Below are 22178 nucleotides of genomic sequence, written 5' to 3'. Positions count from 1 at the left end.
GCAAGAGCAAAGATGTGTAATTTTTGACAATAGTGTGGTCCACCTGCTGCGCTGAAGCCAGCTACCTCACACTGTAATTAATATATGCAATGTAGGGGTTCTGATGCAAAAGCCAATACAAACGTAACACAGTGGCACTTAACATCATATCACTGCATCATGCATCGTGGCGTAGTGAAAAATAATAGAAATGCATCAGAATTTTCCCTAAACATGTTGCCTTTCTCCTCCTATTTTTCTGATCCTATTTTTGTTGGCTTTATGAATCTTGACACTTTACCACTGTTAATTAGTATTACAGTGCATGTGCTTTCTCCCCCAAAACTTGGTATAATTGGTTTACACTTGCTTTGCTTATTTAATTTAGCTGTAAGTCCCTTGTAAAGTGGTATACCATGTACTGAGGGCCTGTCAATTAAATGCTACTTGTGGGCGTGCAGCACAGATTGCGCCATCCACAGAAGTAGCCTTTCAAACTTTTCTTAGGCCTGCCACTGCAGTGCCTACATGCTGTGGGTAGGACATGTATTTTTATGTGTTACATGTCCTAGTAGTGACAAACAGCCTATTTAGTTTTTTTACTATTGTGAGTGCTGCTCCTCTCATAGGTTTGTATTGGGAATTCACTTATATATGTCTAAGTGGTAATTTTTGATTTGTAAGGAGTAGCGTGAGCATGTTTGGTGTGTTTGGAATGGTAGAGAGAAATCCTGCTTACTGGTCTAGATGGATTTTACATTACTATTTTAGAAATGTCACTTTCAGAAAGTGAAATAATCAAGAGGAAAAATGAGCCAACAGTGACAATACTTACAAAGCAATTTCATTGGCAAAGTGGTGGAGGCACACATGAATTAAGCCTCCCACACTTTTATTATGAAATGTCATAAGAATTCAATGAAACATATCAATATGTCACACACAAAAAGACAAACTAGCAATGTACAAAAGCTCAATGTGATTAGTGGGCACTGCATAAAGTATTTTAGATACACATAAAACACACACAAGCAATAACACACATTAATAAAATCTAGAGTCCAGGTTCTGAAACATTTTTAGGGAAGAAAGGAGTTGGAATCATTTTCAAATCATTAGCAGCTCATTACTAAAGAGACAAACCTAGAGGTGCAAAACTTGAGATAACAATGCGGTCAATACTGGAATAATGTTTATTGTAGAACATTTATTCAATTCTCCCTATATATACCCATTCCGCTTCACTTGCACTCTCTTTCTGCAGTCTGACTCCAATCGACATCTAGGGCAGAGTGACAGCTCTACTTTGTGCATACTCTCCAGACAGCCATCCATCAGGGATGGTTAGCTGTGACAGCATTACATCTGCATTCATCCACATACTAGTAGTCTTCCTGGGTGTGGAAAGAGGGAGGGTCATTCACACTTTGCACTTGAATAGGCTGTGTCCTGCCCTCACACAAAGAGCTTGTTTACCCCCTAGTGATGTCTGTAGCCAGAGTAGGGGAGAAGGGATATTCTTGGAACTGGTCAGGTCTGGCTGGAACTTTCTCCCACCTTCTAGAAGCTGGGGACCTGGAGTATAAGTACAGGGGCTCTCCCCTCTTGATTTTTAAAGTACTTTTGGGAGCTGGGACTCTGTCATAAGGACTGCTGGGCTGCACTGAGGGACTCATCTGGACTGCCCTTCTGTTATTGCCCTGCTGACTGAAGTATTTGGTGACCTAAAGGAGTCACTGGAAATCGTTTCTGCTTGTTGTCCTGCTGGCAGCTGCTTCCTGACTTTGATGACCCAGGAACTACCGGGACATCCTGAAGCAACCGCCATCCTTTGAGTTTAATAGGCCTGCCTACTGCATCTCTGGTGCCCCAATTGTTCTACCAGGGGCCCAGCTCATGGAGCTCTTTGATTGCTGCCCCTGGCCCTGCAACTATAGAGTCTGGTGAACGCTTTATACTTTCCCCCCATGTTTTCAGGTCTCGCGTCTAGTGAACTATCTGATTGTCATGTCCCATTGTGGGTGGAGTGTCTTATAACTTGTGCGGGATCGCGCACAGGTATGAGAAAACCAGCGGGAAGTGCCAACTGCCATGGGAAGCCCTCTAGGCATGGTAATGGCATCAGTACAACAAAAGGAAATCTCCAAGGCCAATGCAACCAATGAGGTAGAATGGCAGCCCTGGAGTGCAGCGGTCTCACAGGGAAAAACTCTACCCTGACCAATCCAAACCAGCGAAAGAGCCCCAGTGAACAAGCTCCTGCTGCTGAGTGAGGTACTGTTCTCCTTTCCTCAATCCCCAGTGTGTGGGCGACCAAAGGAGGTCCCCAAACCACCAGTCATGGAGTGTGTGTGCTTTCAACTTCTTTGGAGCCTTAACTTGGGGAGGGAGGCCACCCCGTGTTGCACTTCTGGCCCACCCATAGCACATAGGTTCTATTACCGGGGGAACGACACACAAGAGAGGGAGGGGGTGGCTCTCTCTCAAGGTTGGTGGTCACCCGCCAAAGCCACACCGCTGCACAGAGCCCTACAACAGTATTTGCATTGAGGGTACAATGTTTATGATTTATGTTGCTTTGGCCTCTGATATATATCTAATATAGAAACATTGTTTTTAATAATCCTGTATGAAGTCTCTTTTGTGATGTGCTTATTGTGCCACTGGTGTGATTGTGTTGCGCAAACGCATGACCTCTGGAGATAAGTCATACTGCTCTGTGCCAAGCTACTAGGGAGTGAGCACAGGTTATCTTTGGTGTGTAACTTAGTTGGCCTGACTAGAGTAGTGAGTTCTGCCTGGCTTAGGTGCATACCCTTGCTAACCAGAAACCCCCTTTCTAACAATTCTCTTCTGCAAAACTACCCAACAACAAATAGATACCAAGCAACACTTCTACCCCATTGCTGGATTTCCTCCTGTACTTGCTGTCATAGATTGCACACATGTACAATTTGTGACCCCTGTAGCCACATGGGACAAGTAGAGAAACTGTAAGCATAACTGCTCGATACATGTCCAGGCAATAGTCGATGATCATGGAATGTTCATCAATGTCATTGCAAAAGAGCAAGTGCACATGATGAATGCATCTTCTACCACAGTACCATCGATGGGTGGATCCAAAAGGAAAGCAGAACTATTCAATATACCAACTAGTAAGTTTTAAAGTATGACACAATAGCCATCTCTGTGTTTGTGTCTTGATCTTGTGTCATGTGTACATAGTGCTAGTATTTACTGTAACATGTAGCCAATGATCTCCTATTGCTTGATCCCCTCACTGTTTCAGCAATGGAAGTAGGAAAAATCCAACAGTGAGTAGTAGTGTTTCATCTCATTCTGTGTGAGCAGACAGAACTGCATGTCTGCAATGTAGAACACCTCAACTGATAAATCATGTGGTCCATAATTATTTTCAACATAAGAAGAAAGAATACAGTTTTAAAAAGTTTGAGATGTGTGTATGTCCACTGATGTGGCAATTCTTGATTACTTGTAAATTTTCCACCAAAATAATCTTGTGATCCTATGCATATGTGTCACACATGGCAATGTATGTATAAACTGATCAAAGTATCAGGAGTACAAATGGAAAAGGAACATCTAAATTCTATGCATGTCGTGCACTGCAAAGTGCAGTACCAAATCATGTTTACATTTGTACTCGAGTACCATATGTGATACCAAAACGTAAAAGTGCAGCTAATTCCCAGTCCTTCCTACATTCAAGGTGAACGTATACACATAAATAATAAGCCATGTTCATATACTTCATTAATGTTATAGATGAACAAGTTAATGCCTCAATTTGGCTACAATTCCTTTATCCCGGTCCATCAATGTAAGACTGACATCAAGAATAAATAGGCCATGAAAGATGTTATGCGCTAGGAAACAACCTAGGAGGGATGTAACCAAGGTAAGGTATCACAATTACAATCAACATTTGAACCACCTCATGCTAAACAAATGGTGTGAGAATTTACCAAGGCAAAATCACATGGAATAAATACAGAAACTGTTGTGTATGCGTCGGTAATACAAAGTCACTTATTTCAACATCTTTTTGTCCCATACGAAAAAGGGCTACACTGCCATACCTATGTGTCATTTTAAGTTCAGCAAGACAATTTGCCATGAAAAAGCTCTAGCTGACGTATGAATAACCTTATTTAAATATCCATGTTTCACTTTGCGGTGCTGCATAAGTGTTAATGCATGCATATGTGTGCTTCACTATATAGGCTACTGCGTAGGAAATATATGTGTTGCGTGGCTATTTGCTGAGCACTATATACGCTACTACATAAGTACATAGGTATAGCGTCCGCCCTTGCTTTGTATGAGGAGAAGTAGTGCATCACACAATGTACATTTGTATACAAATGCATCTGAAAAATCAATGCAAATTACGACAACCTGCCTGTCATACCCAGGAAATGATACAACGGGTGTGGATGCTTACCAGGAAGTGTAAATGTCATTTTCACTTTCTATTAGTGTCTGTTAGTTGATGCTGGTGGTGTGAGGAGTTCTGTGCGAACTTGGTGGATTTTTGGATGTTTCTGGTGGAGTCTTTTCTGTCCATGTAAAGTATATTTTGTGTAGTTTTTGTGCCTAAGTTTTGTGTTTGGTATTTGTAATTGTCTCTGTCTTGTTGGGTGTTTGTCTAATGTGGGGTAGTAGTTACTTAGGTATAGTTAGGAGTTTAAGGCTTGTTTTTTTGGAGATAATTATAGAAAGGACTTGTGCCATTGTAGACATGTCTGGGTAGGGGCGAGGCAGAAATTCTAAAGAGGGAGACATAGGTGCACTGATCTGGCTGATCATGCACTACTTGCTACAGATGCTGGCTGTTGGAGGAAAAGTCAGCCAGGATATTTACCAAAGGATTGGAAGGATCGATGGGAGCAGGTGTGGTGGCTCATTGCAAAGGTTGCCCATGAAGACCGTTCATTGTCTCAACTTAAACATTGATGGGTGGATTTAATTTCACGTTAGGCTGATGTGCTGGACCTGATGGTTTGAAGATCAGAGGACCCTTCGATATGTATTAGGTTATCATGAGGATGTAGTAATGTAGATGACTTAGTTAAGGTATGTATCAATATCAATATTTAGTTGCGATGTGTGGATACCTTGTGACACACAAGGTAAGACAGTGTGACACCATAGGTCAGATCGATCAAACCGTTACACAAATCAGGACAGCTAGCATAAATACTGTATTGCATTACAGGGAGCTAGCAAGGGTTACTATTTAGCAATATCCAATACTTAAGAATGTTTGGGCTTGTAAATAAAATAGGATTAAAAAAAAAAAATTGTTTTCCCTTACATATGTGATGCAAACACTGCACCATATGTAGCTAAATCAGTCCCTATGGCTAGATTCACAATACATATCATTATGCACACTTCACAAGGTATAAGGTATGTCTGTGTGTCAAGGCTAGAATGCATGTACCAAGGACCACATTTATCAATATTTCACACAGTGCAATGAAGCAAGCCACCATGCTGAGCTGCATGAAAGTGAAAGTGTAGGAATGCCCCGTAATTAACATAGTGCATGTCTGTCCTTTCCTAGCGCTGGCGCACTTTTGGCTGCCTAGTGCCAATGGTGGCACCCTTGTGTCATGTTGCAAAGGGGGCTGTGATAAAGCTGGGCAGCAGTTCTTACAACAGCACATGCATGGGGCATGATTTTGACATATGATGTTAGACATTTTTGACCTTTCACCTTCAGGCGTCAGGGCTGATCTACCTGAAGGTGAAAGGCCAGAAAAGTCTAACATCATGTAAAAATCATGCTCAATGCATGTACTGTTGTTTAGAATTTGAACTGTGTGTAGTTGCTCTATTTTCAATGCATTTTTTCATTTTTTGTTTTGCAGGAGGACATTTCCCACTTTCCCAAGAAGAAATTGATAGCTTCAGAGATATTGATGCATAAAGTAAGTGTTGTGACAAAATGGTTGCAGATCTGTGACAAGTGTGTGTGATCCATAAAAGTAGTGACAGTGTGATGTGTCTGGGGAGGTATTCATCACCTGTCAACAAATCACTCAGATTTATTGAGGAAACACAAAAGCACATGCTTCAATATGTTATCAAATAAACAAGGATCAGTGTTAAATGTGAATGAAGTGCCAATATAAGAATTGGTAAGTATTTCTGCAGTACCCCACTTGAAATTTGGGGATTGCATACCTGTAACAGTGCCTGTGTGTCATACCCAACTACACTTTGCATAGATATTTACAGAATCACCAGATTAGCCATCACATTGCAATCATTGCACAACAGGTGGGTGCTGGAATTGTGGCAGCAACATCCAAACTTAAGGAGTATCTTGATACCAACCTATAAAAGATACAATTGCCATCTCACCATGGATTGCCGGAGGGATGTGAGACATTTCTATGTCATCCAAACATTCCCTTAGTATTACCACTTACCTGAGGTACAGCTGTACCCATGTCAGACCTATGTAAAATGGAGTGACAGCGGCCTCACACTGATGCCCTGGAGGCTGAGTGGGTGTTGGGCAGCTAATGTATCGAATCAAGCTTTGTTTCAAAACAATAGCTCACAGCCATCACAGATCTGGCTTTAATCCATCAATTATTTTGCTCACCATGCCACCCCAGTTTGGAACTAGCCATATGCAAATCAGTATTGACCCTGTTCCCCATGGGAACAGTCCAGCCCGAACTACCAGGCCAGGTCCTCCCTGGACTGGTAACAAGCATCCTGGGAAGAGTTTCAGTTTCATCAGCCAGGCTAGCTTGAATTCAGTGGCATAGTGAGCCCGGAATCCACGACTGGGCATACTGGGTGCACTTAGGGCGTCAAATGATGGATGGAATTTCGAACCAATCAAACATTCATTCCCAGTCACAGATCTGGGTTTAATCCATCAGTTCTTTTGCTCACCATGCCACCCCAGTTTGGAACCATCCACATCCAAATCAGTATTGACCCTGTTCCCCATGGGAAAAGTCCAGCCCGAACTGCCAGGCCCTTACTGGACTAGAATCAAGCATGCTAGAACCAGTTTCAGGGTATCAGCCTTCATCAGCCAGGCTGGCTTGAATCCAGTGGCATAGTGAGCAGGTGCCCACATCTGGGCATACACAGAACACTTCGGGCAACCAAAACAAACAAACACAAATGATGGATGGAATGTAGAACCAATCAAACATTCACCCCCCCCCCCAGTCACAGATCTGGGTTTAATTCATAAATTATTTTGCTCACCATGCCACCCCAGTTTGGAACTGGCCATATTGATGAATTAAACCCAGATCTGTGACTGGGGGTAAATGTGTGATTGGTTCCACAAGCCGCCCATCATTTGTGTTTGTTTGCTTTTGTCGTACTAAGTGCGCTGGGCATGCCCAGACGTGGGTCCAGGGCTGGACACACCCAGAGGCTGATGAAGGCTGATACTCTGCTCCAGGATCATCTCTTACACCTATTACACACAGATCATCCTATACCTCTCAGGAGACACCAACACCACTAGAGGTTTCTACAATATGTCATTCGTCAACATGGCAAACTCAATGTGAGATAACTGGATCATACTGAACCTGACAACACAGAAGTGATGATATTCTGTGACAGTAACTCCTCATGGGACTCCACATTGTTGCCCACATAATTAGGCTCGACCCCCTCACCCTCTAATTACCCCAGAAATCTGTCCATCATCCTGAACACCAGCCTTACCATGAGAAATCAAATCACCACCGTAAACTGCATCTGCTTTACATATTTTACATGGTCAGAAATGTCTTCAGATGGCTCCCTCCTGACACCAGTAAGACCATCACCCAGGCCCTCATCACGTGGAGAGTGGACTACAGCAATGTACTTTACTACATCTCTGCATACCTGTTACAGAAGAAGCATACCATCCAAAGCAACCACCCCCAGGCTAGTACTCAACCTTCCTCAATGCATGTACATCACACCTCACCTCAGAAACACTGCCAGTTCAAGATGCTCACTCACACCTACAAGGCACCATACTGCCAGGGTCCCACCTAGCTCACTCTTCGTCTACAATTCCACCAACAAAACATGACCTTTTGCTCTGCATCACTTGCGCTAACCCACACCCCCACATCCATATGAGCAAGACAGGAAGTAGGGTGTTCTCTGATATGGCAGGCTACACCTGAAACAACCTCCCCAGCACATCAGGACAGCTGTGTCAAATACGGATTTATGCACGAAACTGTACACCTGGCTCTTCAACAGATTCTACTTGCAGAGCATGCAACTACTCAGCGACTAGATAACCTCTTGAGCGACAAGTTGACCCTCTGCAAAGTCACATTAGATGAATTTACATTACATTAAATTTTTGGCTACCTAGCCCCAACACAAGCACACTTGTATCATGCTCCAAGGGGGGCTGCATTGGCACTGGCAAAGCTGTTAAGATTCCTAGATCCATGTGTGATGTGCTGTCCTATTTAATATTAGAACATTGGAATGTTGGCATGTCCATTGAAGACAATGGAGTGCTGCGGGCATTTAACGCGGGAGCGGGCCTTTAATAGCCGGTAGAGCCCGCTACGGCGGGTTCTAAGGCTATAATGGAATACATTGAACCTAGAATTTGAAAGGAAAAACCTGGACAGGGGCAGCACATCAAGCATGGACCTGGGAAACTTGGCAGGGCTGCACTGGGTTGCAAAATTGTGCTATTGCCCAGGGAAGGGACAGTTATGTGAAGGATGAGGTTACATGTGGGGCATTCCTGCCCTTTCCCTTTCATGCAGAGCAGTGTAGAAAAGTGTTTAGCTGCATTGCGCTGCATGACAGTTTGAAAAAAATGGTCCCTTGTTTCCACTCACCCTGTAGTTTTTGCTGGTCCTCTACGACAGCACTTTCCTAGCGTTCGACTCCAGCTATCAGCTCTATGAGAATAAATGATGCCACCTTCTCCTCCAGTAGGTCTAACTCCTCCTGGACATTAGGTCCTCCTCCTGTCCTCGTGGCTGCCTTCATTTCCTGGCCAATTTATCTTTGACCTACGGTTGTAGTCTTGCTACCTCTTCCTACACTACAGTATTGTCCTTTTTGTTTGCACAATGCAATTTATTTTGTCCACTATGAATTGCCAGATCGCATCCTTCTTTCTTAATGGAAATTTTGATGTGAAAAATAGTAGGTGCTCATTCTTTGTCAGCTCACTGATTAGTTTGTGGTTCTCCTCATCAATGAAGTTAGACTTCCTCTTCCTTTTCCTCTGGGATTTTAGCAGGTCTTCTGGGTTACAGTTGGTGCCCTCCTGACTTCGTGAGCCTCCTTCCATGCTTCTGTGTATTAAGGGGTATTCGTTGTGTACATTGTGTTACTCTGTTTGCTATTTCAAATATTCCTGTGATGCAAACCAGTCCTGCTTGACGGAATGCTGGTTTGTGGCACGAAAAGGTGTTTTATGACATGCAAATCAACTTGCATCATGTGGGTAGTACTTGCATTGCAGCACATTACACCTTTCTCGACAAGTTTACATCACAATTTGTGACACATCTCAGGACCTTGCTCCATGGTGCGCCATCTCATAAATATGGCATATCCATGGTGCAGGGAAATGACGCAACTCAGAGCAAATATGTCTGACGCAAGGCTGCAAAAGCAGCATTGCATCATTAATGATAAATTTGCTTCTTGGAGTACAAACACATCTAGGTTTATGTAACTGCACAGAGCCTCATTAAAAGAGGGTGATAATGGAACATCAGCTAATTGTTTATCAAAGTCTTGCCTCTCTCCTATCAATTCCTCTGTCTCATTAAGAGGGTTGGCAATTTTTTTTTTTTTTCCAGTGTAAAACACGAGGGAAATTCAACCTAAGTAGGAAGATTGTCCAAAAGTCCACTCAGGGTGCCCCACTCCAAAGCCATTCTTACCAGTATTCATTGTATATGTGTATTGCATATCAAACGTGGTCATGCAGGACAAAAAAATCTGATAATCCTCCCTAATGTCCTGGGTGAAAACTCCAAGAATTTGGGGGAAGATTAATTGTTTTTAATATTTATATTTAAAAAACAGATGGGTCTATCTGAGCACAACTAATGGCAGACCTGCAGTGGCATGGCGAACTACAAACATATGTTTTCCACCCAAGATATCTCAGAGGACAGATCTGTGAGCCATATCATTGAAAACATAGCCGTCAAGCTTTCAATGACCCTCTTACACATAATGAGAGAAAATGATGACAAGTAGAAGAGAAGAACCCATGCCAGTAGCAGCATCTTCTCTACTCAATGAGCCCCTCTCCCTGACATGCCACTTCAACTACTGTGACACTTTTAGTTCTAGTTATATGCAACCTCACAAGCTTAGGTGTACAGAACAGAATATATATTCAAGCTCTTAGATCATTAACCACTGCTCACTCTTACAGACTTTACAAAAACGTGTTAAAAACAATGACATAAATGTCCTCTATAAAACCAATGTTATGAAATGGCTAAGATTATTTACCAGTAATCTGCTTCGTGCTTACAATTGCAGAGATGAGTTCCCGCCACACCCTAAGTACCCACCCAAATTAACTGTCTTCCCTTCCTCCACTATGCACTACCACTTTTAACCATTAAAAGAGAATAATGCTACCAAGACATCCTGTTATTCCAAGTAACTTAATAAATTCTCACCCACAATCACACAGGGAATGGAACTAGGACTGTGGAATCAGAATAATGAAGATCACTGTTAAATATTATAGACATTCATTACCTTCGCCATCCACATTCCTCATCACTTTCCATAGAATTGCAGGAATGCCAAAGCAATAAAATTAAAAAATACAAAAAGAACAACTCAAATGATGGATATCATGCTGCCCAAAACTTTAATTGAAAATATATGACTGTCTCACTCACTGTATCCTCTATGGTACAATCTTTGTTCCAAAATGTTAGTACCAAAGAATAATTATGAACTCTGACCAAAATTCAACCGGTAACAATTTGCAAAGGTCTATTGTGTTGCCCAGGTAGGTGCTGTACAGATTTTGTTAAAATGCCTCTTCCTGGTGATTGATTTGAATTCCTAAGTAGTGAACCATTTGGCAGAGTAGTCACCCGCCTCTTACAGTCACGCCAAGATGACAGCACATAAGATGCAGAACGTGGTTCTCAGCCTGATGCATTGTCATATGCAGTTACCCAGTGCCACTAATCCCGCTGTGGCCACACATAATCCATGGGGAATACACTGCTGCCCCTTTATAGTGATCCTGCAGAGGGGTGACCACAGCTGATCCACTGCAGGAACAGTTAAATGAGACATAGGGGCCGTGTGCTGCATACAAAATGGTGGCTAGGCTTCGCTGTCTGAGGGACTGGTGCCCCATACATATCAACAGACCGAATTCAGGGGGTAGACTCCTGATTTTTTAAGCCACAAATGGCTTAATTTTAGCTGTTTCCCAGGTGAAATTGCCTCTGCTGAAATAGAAGTCAATGGAGGAAATACATTCTCCTGATTATAATTTTTTTTAATGTCCCACTTTCCATTTCTTAAATGTTGGCAAGTATGGGTGCCCTAAGAACCCCTGGGCAGAACAGAGGATTGGTGATGCTACACCTGGCATAACAAAGGCTACACCCAAGAGAATAAAATAAGAGGTGTGGCAAGAAAGCGTGATTCAAGCCAATAATGCTGGAAGTTCTCCATCGGGCCTAGGCAGCATGATACCAGCAATATGCCAACTGGAGCCCACTGGCACTGACCAGAGCATCACAGCACTTGTAAAACACATAGGGTGGCAGCCCTTGTAAAACACCCAGGGAGGCAGCAGTGAGAGACCCGGCAATCGGCCCCAGTACAACAACCCAGAGACAGGTGAGCCCCTAGTACAACAACCCAGAGACAGGCAGCCCTGCCAAATACCACGCATGAGGAGTTAGCCTAACGCATTTCAGTGTGGTGGTCCGCATCACCGCACTGAAATGCATTGATAAAGCATTATAGAGTTGCCCAGCTGTCAAGTGGAGTGCTGCTAAAATGAACCATCCATCATGACTGAGCTGCAGTAGCGCAGTGAGCACTGTTGCGGGCTGGCTAAGGGAGCTGGATCAAGAACTACTCAGCTTGCAGCGATTGCAGCTCTCTCTGCTACAATGTATGTAGGATGTAGACACATCCACCGTGCCGACACATGTGGCGTGCAAGCGGGTGGCATTAAAGTTTTGGCAACTCAGCTGCACTTTAGTTTTGGGCAAACTAAGTCAAATGTGCACTGCAGACAGTTCCTCCAACTCACCGTGAAGAGCCTGCTGCATCACAAGTAAGTGCCTTAATGCTCAGCTATTGATTTTTAATTATATTCAGTACTGTGTCAGTGTCATGACTTTTGAAATTATATAGCATGTGGCCCGGCGGGCTGTGACCATCTTAGGCTACGTGTGTGTCTCAGTCAGCCTCTCCTGAGGGTCACCCCCCACATGCTTTTTACTTGCTATGACTATCTGTGGTGGCCAGGAGTCCAAGAGTCAGCTCATTGATAATTTAATGAAGAAGGCTGACTGGCAGCTGAGAGATCCGTGTTGGGGGCTCTCACATCCTGTTTACTCCTTGACCCGGGTTGTTTCTCAAATGGATGTAATTTCTGATATTTATATGTTTCCCTTATCTTCATTGCTTGATTTAGCTCGCAAGAAAGTGTCACTCATAGTTGTTAAAATGTCACTCATAATTACACTGAAATTCTGAAAATGTCACACGTAGCAATCTGAAACCTTGGTAGCTATGGACAGGTGAGTCCATAACTGCTAGGTGAGGGAGAGCCCAAGCATGTGCCACATCTTGGGCAGGTAGAGATCTGAGAGAGGCAAAGCCAAGGGATGGGGCCCACAGAAATACAGCAAAGGCATGAAGCTTTGTAGTGGCAAACAGCAGATTGGATGTTAGGTTGCCTGCACTGGCGACAGCTTAAAACAGCACCAACTGGGCGGGAGTGCAGGACTCCAGGAAGCTGAGAACCCATGAACGGCAGAAACAGGCCCATCAAATCGATAAGGGGCTATTGATCAAAGTTGATAGCTTAAATACCACAGAAAAATACATTATTATTTTGCCCAGATGAGTCAGACCTAGCTCATTATTGTTATGGATCCAGATGCAACTTGAAGCCCAGGACACAGATGACTGGGAATCATCCAGCATATTTAATAAAGCTCCCACCTAAATCACTTGGCACCATTTACTGGGTTGACTGTGAGAACCAGACCCTCCAAAAAGGTACCTCCCAGTGGAAAGGTAGCAAGGGACCCCCCTTATCAGATTTTTTTGTTTCTGCACTAGCCAAGACATGATACTAGTCACACCTTTTGACGATGCATGACATTGCAACAGCTAGAAGCAAGAAATACTCCATCATCAAAGGCATACTGTTGTGCACTGGGTCAACCAAACAAAACTCCATGGCTAAATCAACTAGCAATTTCAGATGCTGTGCAACTTAACACCGCTGGAAGACAGCAGCCCCCAGAAACCAGCAATAACTTGTATGTTTATGGGGAAAGTGTTCAGTGGGTTGTGTTGTGGGGTTTCAAATGCTGAAAAATGTGGACCAATAAGAGGAGACTCCCGGGAACAAGAAGATGAGGTCAAAGGCATAAGGTTCTCTCGCTTAAAGATCAAGAGCAAACTACCAACACCTCCTAGAGAACTATCTATCTACTCTCATCTAAAGAATATCAGGATAAAAGGTGTCTCATGGAAAGCAGAGGACAGTGTTAGACTGTTCATCCTTGCTGTGGTCTCCCTTAACTTTTTGCCTCTGTTCCCAGGTTGTTGTGTGTGCTGGACTCTGTTTTTGCTGTTTTTATTACTCTGGGCACTTTACCACTCCAAACCAGTGCTAAAGTGCAAGTGCCCTGTACAAAATGTGTATGTAATTGGTTCAAACAATATCAATAAAGAGCGACAGGGAGATTAATGGTCCAGTGTACTTTCTCCCAACAGATTAGTAACAAAACACAGAGTACACTGTTCCAAAAAGGACACATAGGGAACCCGGAGGTTTAGGAGCAAGAGCCCTCACACACCCATTAGGATGTCATGCTTCATCATCGGGAGATGCTCCTCGTCAGACCGGTGCTGCAATGTCTGACGGGCTCCCCAAAAGGGGGCTTTTTGCCAGAGATCTTTTGTGCAGGCTGCCAAGGTGGAATATCTAGGCAGACTCGCATCAAGCAGGAGAGGAAACATTTTAAATTGGTTCTAAACCTCAACACCCAAGTCATTTACTAGCAAAAAACAGGGATTTTAGACCAAGATTAAACACAACGTGAATGTGAGAATGTGAGGGATAATGCTCAACCACTTTCTATAAATAAGTCAAGGCAAGGAAACTATCACTAAGCCTCTAGACATGGGTCGACATGTTTCGCGTCCGGTGGTCCGAAAGGATCCAATGATGCTTCATCAGGACCAGCAAAAACAGAAAAAACTTCTCCTGAGGTACTTAAAGTATAGACCCAGTAAGGTCTGTAAAAGGACAAAAAAAGGGGGGGGTTTACCACGCCAATCACTTACCTTAAAGTTTATTGTCCGCCCGGTCAACTAAATGTAAGGTCGCCCATCCCAGACTTTAGGATTAGGCTCCCTGAGAAGAGAAAGGCCTAGGACTGTTGCTGTAATTGTCCAGCGGTCCGTCCTTATCGCACCTACCCCGGCCACTCTTCCCGTATTTTTGGAACAGTGTACTCTGTGTTTTGTTACTATGTAATTGGTTCATCCATGATTGGCATATTTGATTTACTGATAAGTCCCTAGTACAGTGCACTAGAGGTGCCCAGGGCCTGTAAATCAAATACTACTAGTGGGCCTGCAGCAGTGGTTGTGCCACCCACATTAGTAGCCCTGTAAACATGGCTCAGACCTGCCACTGAAGTGTTTGTGTGTGCAGTTTTAAACTGCCAATTCGATTTGGCAAGGGTGCCCACTTGCCAGGCCTAAACCTTCCCTTTTCTTACATGTAAGACACCCCTAAGGTAGGCCCTCGGTAGCCCCATGGGCAGGGTGCAGTGTATGTTTAAGGTAGGACATAAACTAATGTGTTTTATATGTCCTAACAGTGAAATACTTCTAAATTCGGTTTTCACTGTTTCAAGGCCTGTCCCTCTCATAGGTTAACATGGGGGCTGCCTTTAAAGTGTAGATTCCCTTTGGGTGCTGATAGACATGTGGACTTTTGGGGTTTCTGAGTTGACAGTTTAAAAATACATCTTTTAGTAAAGTTGATTTTAAGATTGTGTGTTTGAAAATGCCACTTTTAGAAAGTGAGCATTTTCTTGCTTAAACCATTCTGTGACTCTGCCTGTTTGTGGATTCCCTGTGGGTCAGTTTGACAGTTGGGCTGTTTGCACCTCTCTCTAGACAGTGACACAAAGGGAGCTGGGGTGAAGCCTGCATATCCTGATGAGCCATCTGTGCTAGGAGGGAGGGGAGGAGTGGTCACTCACACCTAAAAGGGCTGTGCCAGCCCTCACACAAAGCATTTTCCAGTCCCCTGGTGTGTGTCTTGGGCCTGGCCTGGGCAAGGCAGGATTTCACAAACAAGAGAGACTTTTCTTTGAAGTAAGCCTACTTCAAAGGGCAAAATGGGTATAAGAAGGGCACCCAAAACCACAGACTTTAGATCACTTCTGGAAACCAAGAGGAACCTCTGCGTGGAGAAGAGCTGAATGCTGAGGAAGAAGAGCTGCCCTGCCTGTGACTGTGCGTTGTGGAGCTATCCTGCAGTTGCTGCTTCTGCCTGTGCAAGAGGATAAAGACTGGACTTTGTGTGCCCTATCCAGTTCCTGGGGCCTTGAAAGGAGAAGCTGGCTGGCCAATTTTAAAAAATCCACGCACAGACCACCGTCAATGCAACCTCTGGAAAAACAACGCACGACCGGCTTCGAGGCTGAAATCGACGCTGGGTGTGTAAAAACGATGCAAAGCCTGCCCAGACCCGAGAGTGCTAGTCCGGATCGACACATCGCTATCCTGCGGAGAGAAGAAACGATGCACGGCCTCGCTTGTGAGTGATATCGACGCATCGCAGGCTTCTTTCGACACACACATGCCTGTGTGGGGTTATTTATGATGCGACCCAGGTGCATTTTCACGCTAACAGCGTTAGTGTTGTCTTTAAAAGAACATGAAGACTTTTTTGATTTTTAATTAATAATTTGACTTGTGTATGTTGGGTTTTTGTCGTTTTGGTCTTGTTTTGTTTCGATAAATATTCTCTATTTTCTAAACCTGTGTTGTGTCATTTTGTAGTGTTTTCATTAAGTTACTGTGTGTGTTGGTACAAATACTTTACACCTAGCACTCTGAAGCTAAACCTGCCTGCTAGTGCCAAGCTACCAAGGGAGTGAGCGGGGGTTAGTTGAGGGTGATTCTCTTTTACCCTGACTAGAGTGAGGGTTCTTGCTTGGACAGAGGGTAACCTGACTGCCAACCAAAGACCCCATTTCTAACAGACAGAAATCTCAAAGCATATGTTAAAGCACTGTTTCTCTAGATGTTACCAGACCTCAGATAGGAAGAAATTGTACTCAATCATACCTACAGCGCAGGGCAAATCAGGGGCAGAGGAGATCAAGCACCAGACATCCTGACTTGCCTACACTATTTATAACTGAAGGAGGCAATTCCGGCAGTGGCCAAGGAAGCAAAACAGATTACCTTTGCAGAGCACAACGTGGCCCTATTTCACGATCTCTCAACTATACCTTTACAAAACAGAGGAGAGTTTTAAGTAGTAACAGACTTTCTAAAAAGTAACAAAATCATTAAAAAATGGGGGTAACCCCTTTGCATCATCTACACCTGGAAAGGCACTCAATACTAAATGCGATCACTAGCAGAGACTTCCCAACTCCTCAACTTTATAGACCCGCGACTGGACCATTGAAATCAGGGGGAAATGCCTCACCAGGTTCTATAAAGCCAGAGACATGGGACAGAGTGTAAACCACACAACGTACAGCAAACTGTCCAGGGAGCCATCGGAAGCAGAGCACCAGGCTCTTCTGTCACAATTATGTGGTGGCAAAGACTCTCCCAGAAACCTGCAATAAAGACATCCTGAGCCAAGACGAGTAGAAAGGGAGAACGTGGGGGCCTTCATTAAGCAACTGGCCCTTGGGTCTGATCGGAGGACCAGTCAGAGATAAATTAGGGGTGAGAAAAGGGACAATCATACTCACAAATTGGTCAGTTACTGGCTCATTCGTCCAGATGGCCACATCAGGGGGGTTGTAACTCCATTTGTTTAAGATTTTATGTTGTTCAGTGAGGGGGATAAGAGGGAGCTCATACATGCGCTCATGTCTAACCTAGACAGGCACACACACACACAAACGCCAAGCAATGGACGCTCTACGGGAACCATGCTTTACACAACAACGTCCAGAGTAGACTAAGAGCCCATGCTAAAGGGATGCATGTCTTACTCTAAGATTCTGAGCTTCAATAGTAGAGGCCTCAATGCAACTTTTAAGAGAGGGACAGCCATCTCGCTGCTAAGAGACTCTGGCGGCAAATTATGTATGTTGCAGGAGTCCCACTTAATCAAAAAAGAACAAATTGTTTTGCAACAGTGTATATCCTCTGAAAAGAGTAGGAGAGCAGAGGTGTCCATCCTTCTGTTGAACACCTTCAGAGGGGACATGGCAGCAAAGCCTCCAGATAAACTATTGGCTATTAGAATTATATTTGGAGACTACATATTCACGTTGGCCTCAATATTGGCACCCGACTAAGGACAGGAGAAATTCCTTAGAACCGCAATCTATCCCTTATTACAGACTCCAGACAAAGACATCTTCCAAAAAAGAGATCTTAATTTAGTAATGTCTAATGTCAAGGACAGAACAACACTGCAGGTAGGGCATCTATGGGGCTTTTCCTCAGCGGGCAAAGAGTGGATGAAAAGAATAGGCATCATTGACACGTTAACATTTACACCCCTACACTAGAATTTACACACACTTCTCAGAAGCAGGGCTGCACCATTTGGTCTGCTCTGTACACATAGTGTCACGGGTGATGTCATCTGGCAGGTGTCGGTGTATGACCTCCTAAACTAGGCTAGTTGACACATAATAGGGCAGTGACATTTACTACCCTCAGAGGTCGACTCAAATCTTTTAACTGAGACAGGAGTAATGAGATCATCAAATCAAACAATAACAACCAATAACCATAAACAACAACAACTTGCAAATAGGAGTCAGTAGCTTACACTCACCATGACCTATGTGCCCATGAATCACCACACCAATTTAATAAAGTTTAAACATGTATCGCCCTTATACTAACAATGCTAAAGTCACGTAAATAATATGTAATACCAAATGATAGCAGTACAGAAACAACAAAGGCTGTCCCAAGGGTTTGAAGAATCTTATTCTTACAAGAACAATAACCATTAAACACCCCAAAATAATTATGCAGAATAACAACAGAATTATTTGACAAATAGAAATAGATTTAATTAGTTGTGCAGTTCAACAGTCATAATCAATTAAAAAACAATCAATTTAATTATTGGGCCAGACATCTTGCTACCAAATTCTAATTCAAAAAGCATGTGTGGGGCTGGGGCTTTGTCACCTGCAAAATAAAAATAAGACAAAAATGAATTTGGAAAACATCTAAACTACTACGCTAGCAAAAATAATGCGGCTGGATTTTTAAAGGAAACCTGCAAAAGGAAAACAAAACAAATGCACATTGGTTATACCTCTCCTAAATGAGACAGCAGTTAGCAGAGTCTTCGTCAGCAGAGCACAGGAATAGCAGGTCTTCTGCGATCAGCATCAGGAACATGAAAGGGGCAACAGTTCAGTAATGTTGGACTTAAGAATCATAATCATGTAAATATGATCTTCACCACAATTCTTTCTTACTTAGCTGAACTATATCATCTGAAACTTTGCTAAATAAAAGTATCAAAAGTTACTAGCTAGACTCCTATTGGGCAAGACTATGAGGTTTGATAGTGAGCAACCAAATTAATTTCACTTCTTCCCCAGTTTGCAATTTTTCTCTAGTCTTCTTCAAGATAGGCCCATGTTGACACTCCTTTCCAATTGTCAGTTTCCGCAGAATATTAACTTTGTAGAAAACAGCACAGAACATGACAATTAAGCTAACACTACTTCCTACCACAAACTAAGGCCCATTGTTTAATCTTTCAGTAATTATCACAAGGAAGTACAGAATGAACGGAGTAGAACAAGACAGTAGATTTCCACTGTGAGCTTTCAAATGAACAGGTAATAAACAATGTTTGCAAAAGAATTTTCAATGAAGTCAGCATAACATCTCAACACTGTATTGTGGAAAAATACTAAAGCTTAGGCCTTTTAACTAAAGGTAACACACACAATTTTTTTTTTTTAATAATAATCAAACCATAATAATTTCAAATTATTATTTTTGCTCATCAATATCAATCATCTTTTGTCAATACAAATGATTATGATTCATCAAAATGCGTTTTCACAGTTATCTCTCATTTCACATTGAACTCAAAGTGGTGGAAACCATGTCAACCACACATGCACGTTTTATTTTCCTAGCACGGGTTTCTCTAATTAGGCCCTTTAGTACACAATACTGACACAATTTATTTACTCATTTTTTATTAGTAACGTTTGTTCTCTAACACAAGCACAATCCCTCTCTGACCATGCACAGATTTAGATGAACATATGGGTTCCCAGGGAGTGACTTCAGTTAACGATTGGCACCTCCGGGATAATCTCCTTTTCAGTGAAGCTAAAAGAGATGAGGTGAAGAAAACACATTAAAACAGCATCTACTAGAAAATGATAAGGAAGGGACACAAAAACATCCCATTTGGGACATGCTAAAGGGCACCATACATGTTGCATTGATAGCTTTATCTGCTAAAACAACAGTGAGGCCCTGAAAAGAGGCAGTAAATAGACTCACAATTGCAGTCTTTAGAGGAACACAAGCAGACATGATTTGGAAAATCTAGTGTAGGCCTACGATGTTTAGGGTCCAACTCAAATAACTGGATACCGATGGAGCAGAGTATGTTCTATCACAGACCACAGCAAAAATACTACCAGTGGGGAAACAAAGTGGGCAACCTCCTTGCCTGCAAACTAAGGGCCAAAGTCATGCAGAGCCACACTGAGACCATTAAAACAGAAACAGGTGAGTCAACTTTGGATGAAGTGCTGAGCAAGTGAACATTTAAAGATTTATACGAAAATATTTATAGGGCAGCAAACATTCCCAAAAAGTACATGGCTTCTTCCCTAGATAACTTAACCCTCCCTAGGTTGACAGATTCTCAAGTTCAGACACTAGCGAACTTGATTCCTCTGGGAGAGGTGACATCAGCCATAGTCCACTTAAAGCTACAAGAATCTGATGGGTATCATTATTCTTTAAACATTCTTCCACATTATATCACCTATATTCACCAATATGTTTAACTAAATAGGGGACACATCCTTCATCATGTCAACAAAACTAGAGGCAGCTATTATGATAATACCCAGACCTGGGAGAGATCCCCTGGTCTGTGCCTTATACAGACTCATCTCCTTACTAAACGTGGATGTGAAGCTGTTCACCAGTATCTTAGCTAATAGGATGAATAGGATAATATTTGGACCTGTATGCCAATCCTGGTCAACCCTGATAAAGTAGGGTTCATATTGGGTCAAACTGTGCTGATAATACTAAACGTCTTCTCCCTATTATCGATAAAGTGCAAAGGCCCCAAAAAGAGGCACTCATTTTTGCTATAGATGCTGACAAATTGTCTGCTCATGTCCATTGGCCCTTCCTGCTTGCCACGGTGCAAAGCATAGGGATTGGCCCTACGTTCGTAACATTAACTTTTAGTAATTACACAAATCCCCCAGCAATGGTCCGAATTAATGGAGCCTCCTTATGTCCTCATGCAATTCAGCGGAGAACGAGACAGGGGTGCCCATTGTCACTAGAACTTTACAACATCTATAAGGAGTCACTAGCTATCATAATTAGGCAAGTCAATTCAGTCAAAGGCATTAAATATGGCAAGAGTGGACACAAAACTAGCCTTTATGCTGATGATATAATTGTGATGCTTTTTGATCCTGTAAAATCACTCCCCATTCTAGCAACTTTTATACAATATGGAAAAACATCAGGGTTTAAAATGAATCTCCAAAAATCTCAGATCTTGAATCTCTCGGTGAGCGCATCCGATATGATCGACTTGCAACAGTAATACCCAATTAAATAGACAAAGGAAAATGTGCATTATCTAATGATAACACTGACTCATCCTTGACTAAGACAGTACGAATAAATTATGGCCCCGTAATGAAATAACTACAGAAAGATATGTGGTCATGGCACAGGGAAGTACTCTCTTGGCTGGGGAGACTGGCTGCTCTTAAGATGATTGCACTTTCTCAATTCCTCTCTGTAGTACAGACACTACCTCTGTGACGCCCCAAAAATATCCTATCAGATATACAAAAATTGGTTGCTAATTTTGTGTGGGCGGGCAAACTACCAAGCAGAGCTGTAAAGCAAATGCACAAACCAGTGGGGGGGAGGGAGAGGATATGCCAAATATTTTGAAATACTATTATGCAGCACAAATCTACTACATCATGGAGTGGCACCATGAAGAAAGAGTCAACAATATGGGCCAGGCGGGTGTGCAAGTGTCCTGTGGAGGGTGCCCTGGTTAGCCAAACAACGCAGACCCTGGGGTTAACACTCTTCCCCAGTGACTGAGGTGGCCTTGCGAGCATGGGATATGGTGATTATAAACCTAGGCCTATCCATCCGCCCTTCCTCATATATCCTTATTGTGGGTAACCCAGACTACGCCCCGGAAACTAGGGGTCTGGACTTCTCCATATGGCAAAAACAGAATTGCCAGCGAATTTGGGATTTCTTTGACACACAGGAGCCCAAGTTGTTTAAGCTGTTTAGAGAACATTATTGCATACGGGAATAAAAGTGGCATAGCTACCTGCAGATTAGAACCTGGCTGTCCCAGGGAATAATTAATAGGGATGTGAGCCATATTTTAACACCCTTTGGGGGTAGCTGATCACTAAAAAAGGGGACAAACACATACTGTCAGAGATAAAACTTCTGAGAGGAAA

Source organism: Pleurodeles waltl, chromosome 8, assembly GCF_031143425.1.
Source record: "Pleurodeles waltl isolate 20211129_DDA chromosome 8, aPleWal1.hap1.20221129, whole genome shotgun sequence".
In the NCBI taxonomy this organism is placed as follows: Eukaryota; Metazoa; Chordata; class Amphibia; order Caudata; family Salamandridae; genus Pleurodeles; species Pleurodeles waltl.
This window is presented reverse-complemented; position numbering follows the sequence as displayed.